Genomic DNA, 4,436 nt, shown 5'->3' with positions numbered 1-4,436 from the left:
CAACGGTGAAGTGGTGCTTGGCGACTGGAGGGAAAATGATCCCGCAATTGCTGGATTACAACCAGTTATATATGGCAGAACAAGGGATGATGCGAAGGACTGCAGAGAAAAATACTGTACATATTTTAACGGACCTGGTGCTGTACCTTGGCAGCATCTGATCTAGTGGCCAAAAGATGACTTTTTTTTTCCCATCTCATTAATTGTTATTCTGTTGTTTTTTATTGCTTTATGTTAAATAAAAGCTATTTTTCACTGTCAGAACGCTTTTGGGTTCTTTCATACATTAACGTCGGGATGGGCAAAGGGGAGTGCTGTATATTTAAAAATATGACTAGTGTTGGTAAAGTGACTTAACACGTGTTCGAAGACCCCTCTAAACTTTAAATAAAGAAATGTTAACCTAAATAATCTTATAGACTTTAACAGCAAATAACCAAATTTTTTCACATAGAAATTACACAGGGTCTGCTGACAGAGTCTTCTAATAGGGTTAAGTCTTTCTAGTAAAAAAACCTTCCCCCTTCCGCAGCTTCAAAAGTATTGACATACACAGGATAAATAGCAAAATGAGCTTCGCAATACAATTAGCAGCCTTCATTACTTTTTTAAAATTTGATCGCAGTAACGTCACGTTATTACTAATTTGTGCGACGACACTGTAACGACGCCCGGTCGTGAATCTTAAAGTATAGACGGCAATATTTTAACGCAGTTGCGTCATCATTTCCCAACTGAAAAAGACGCAGCAACATCACCACAGGCGACCGCACGCCGTGATGACGTCACGTCGCCCTGGTGGGCATCTCACATGCGACGTCGCGCACAATTACAGAACCCAAATATGGCGTCCAGGCGAGTTACACCTTGGGGTGATGTGGAGGTTCGGTACCTCATTACCCAGAGAGATGCAAGGGACTATGACTGTGCCCATCATACCACCCATCCTATGCGGCACAAGAAAAAGGTGCTGCGTAGGATCAGAAAGGGCCTATCTCAGCAGTTTGGGATAGAAAGGACACCGACGCAAATTCGAAAGAAAATAGCGGATCTGCGATACCGCTCGAGGGACAGAATTGCCAGCATCCGGCAACATAATGTACAAAGTCGTGGTGAGTGGTGTTTGGCCTTCTTTTTTTTTTTTTTTTTTTTTTAGTTTTTAAAGCTGCATAAAATACAAAACCCAAATGTGAAATGTGTAATGTGCAATGTTACTAAAACAAGGAGAACACACTCAAAAGCAATTAACCCCTTACTACCATGAGAAGTACTATCCTGTCCATGGGCCGTGGGACTTTATTCACGTGGACGGGATAGTACGTCATAGCGAACAACAGCGCACACGTGGTGATCGACGCAGATCGCGGCCTGGGTGTCAGCAGATTTTCACTGTAGACACCCGGCGCAATGTGATAGGGGCGTTGACAGACCGCCCCCTGACACGTTAACCCCTTGCACACTGCGATAAAATACAATCGCTGTGTATCGGTGGTTAAAAGGGAGGCATCATTAGGGAAGTGGCTCCATCCGTGGTTCCGTTAGCCCCCCCCCACGCCAGCGCAATGTGCAGCGCATTTATGGGGATGCCCAGTGCACTGCCAGTGAAACATCGCTGATCAGTGGGTAAATCAAATTTGTAATAATAAATATTATTGATCCAAATGTGTACTTAAGTTAAAAATTTGTTTCCTTACCATGTAGGCCCACCCTCTACAGCTGCTACTACATCTCCCCAAGCAGCAGTGGCAGCAAGGACTCCATCGCCACCGTCCACGCCTGCACCAGCATCCCCACGTGGTACATCTCCAATGGCCACCCCATCTCCTGTTCTAACCCCGCCTCAAAATTTACCCTCAACCTTTTCCTCCCCCGATGCTGTCTTTTCCCCAGCATCACTCAGGGATACAGCTGGTGTATCATCCTACGGTAAATATAGCGAATAATATCAATGCTCCACGGATGTTTGAAATTATATTTAGATATTGAAAGGATGATGGCCTGTTGTCGTTAATTTTTTTTTCTTTTTTTTGTATCATTTCATAGCCGCTGAAGCCCAAGGTTCGGGGTGGGCAATTAGCACCACCTCTGAAGAAAGTGGGGAGCCACCAAACCGTAAGTGTTTCAACACAAAACTGCTACCTGTTGTTCCATATTTTTACAGAGTTAGCAATAACTTCAACTCTTGCCTCAACAGAATTAAACACCCTTGTGCATGACCTTGTGGCCTCGCACCAGAGGATGGTTGATGCCATATTAGCAGCAACACAGCAGCACAGGGAGATGCTGGGGAGGTTGGTGGCGTATTTGGAGCAGGGCCGCCGAGAATATTTTTTTTTTGTTTGTTTGTTTTGTTGTTTTTTAACTGTTGGTCTGTTAAACCAAAAAGGTTTAAAAAGGTTTATAAAAACATTCTGATTCTAAATTCCCTCAGCAGTGTTTACTTTTCTACCAAAAAAAGGTTGTGCTTACATGCACAGTTGATGGAAGTTACATACATAAACACTTCCCGTAACGCATTAATGTAACCAGAACCATGAAAGAGTATGGGGAGAGAGTAGACCACAATTAAGTAAGAATAAACAATTTTATTAACATAACGAATAATTAACAACATTAACGGTGGCCACTTTTTTTTATAAACAAAAAGAATAAGTTAACAAAACACCACACTATTCACAACTGTTGAAAATATGGGTCTGAGTCTGGAAAACGTTGCCTTGGTGGAGTGTAAAAGAAATTTTGCGACGCTCCATTACTATGATTTGGTGTAATGTCTAGACCCCTTCGCATAGCTGACTCCAGTGGTTCCTGAGTTTGTGGCAAGGCGTAACACGGTTGAGGATGTCTGTCTATAAGGGCTGTTGTGTCGCACAGTTTCCCCGTTGCCGCTCTGCACAATGCTTCCATAATTATCCTCTCAGCGTGAACACGCTGACTTTCTTCCAGAGTTTTAATTTTGTCATTGACGTAATGTGCAATTCCGGTTATTACCGGTTGTGTTTGCTGGAGTGTTAAAACTTTTTTAGCTATTTCTATGAATTCAGCTGTATCTGAGCAGGGGGACTTTCTTTTTCTTGATGCACACTGCAGTCGCCGAGGTAAAACCGAAAGGGCAGTTTCGTTGTTTTCCTCCTCCCTGGGCATAGTCAAGGCTTCATTGGGCACCTGCAGTAGCAGTAAAAGAAAAGAACATTAACACAAAGAAAAAAATTATTTTTAAACCATGCTAAAAAATGCAATATCTATTGTACACACAACACTAGGTGGAAGAAAAAAGGTGCTTACATCTCCTGTGGGTGAATGTGACTCGATGTGTGGCTCTTCTGCCAACATTGATGCCATGCTTCTTGGTACCTCCTGGTCTCTAGTGAAGTACAATAAATCATAGTACCAAAGCTTAGGTACATAAACGTCCTCTGTTCCTGCACCTGATTTTAAGCTTTTTTCCACCTTGTTAAGTTCTTTCTTAAACACGGTGCGGAGGCCTTGAATTTTTTTTTTTACTACTGCTTCATCAACAGTCTCTGTAGGATTGTGACTTCTATGCAGCTCAATGAGCTGCTCGTATGCCTCCCTTTTTTTATTCCTGTCGCTATAATCTTTAGATTTTATTTTCCACAGACACGGCAGGGTGCGATACTTTTCGATAAGTTCGCGGATGAATTCTTGCTTTTCTGCAGACATCTGTAAAATACAAAATATTGTTATATAAGGTTATTGAAATATTACAAAAGGAATAAAAGAAGCGCAAACATTGAATGGAGAAAATAAAAAGATGGAAAACATACATGAAAACGCTGCCAGTAAAGTAAAATGGCGGTGTCGGGCGCGGCCTAACAAAAACTACGGAGGAGCGTGCCAGTGCAATGCCAGAACAATAGGAGAAAATAAAAAGATGGAGCATACATGAAAACGCTGCCAGTAAAGTAAAATGGCGGTGTCGGGCGCGGCCTATCCAAAACTACGGAGGAGCGTGCCAGTGCAATGCCAGAACAATAGGAGAAAATAAAAAGATGGAGCATACATGAAAACGCTGCCAGTAAAGTAAAATGGCGGTGTCGGGCGCGGCCTAACCAAAACTACGGAGGAGCGTGCCAGTGCAATGCCAGAACAATAGGAGAAAATAAAAAGATGGAGCATACATGAAAACGCTGCCAGTAAACTAAAATGGCGGTGTCGGGCGCGGCCTAACCAAAACTACGGAGGAGCGTGCCAGTGCAATGCCAGAACAATAGGAGAAAATAAAAAGATGGAGCATACATGAAAACGCTGCCAGTAAAGTAAAATGGCGGTGTCGGGCGCGGCCTAACCAAAACTACGGAGGAGCGTGCCAGTGCAATGCCAGAACAATAGGAGAAAATAAAAAGATGGAGCATACATGAAAACGCTGCCAGTAAACTAAAATGGCGGTGTCGGGCGCGGCCTAACCAAAACTA

The 4,436-nt window shown here is 43.0% G+C and overlaps 1 long non-coding RNA gene across 1 annotated transcript; it reads left to right on the top strand.

Moving 5' to 3' along the window:
• The first annotated feature begins 1,163 nt into the window (after nt 1-1,163).
• On the top strand, nt 1,164-2,323 carry LOC141099188 (uncharacterized). Its single transcript, XR_012234441.1, has 3 exons — nt 1,164-1,926; nt 2,044-2,112; nt 2,195-2,323. It is a non-coding gene; the product is annotated as an uncharacterized lncRNA (long non-coding RNA).
• Nucleotides 2,324-4,436: the final 2,113 nt, after the last annotated feature.

This window comes from Dendrobates tinctorius, unplaced genomic scaffold, assembly GCF_039654945.1.
Source record: "Dendrobates tinctorius isolate UK_male_01 unplaced genomic scaffold, ASM3965494v1 ptg000098l, whole genome shotgun sequence".
NCBI lineage: Eukaryota > Metazoa > Chordata > Amphibia > Anura > Dendrobatidae > Dendrobates > Dendrobates tinctorius.
Note: the sequence above shows the minus strand (reverse complement) of the source record. Positions and strands in the feature narration are given on the sequence as shown.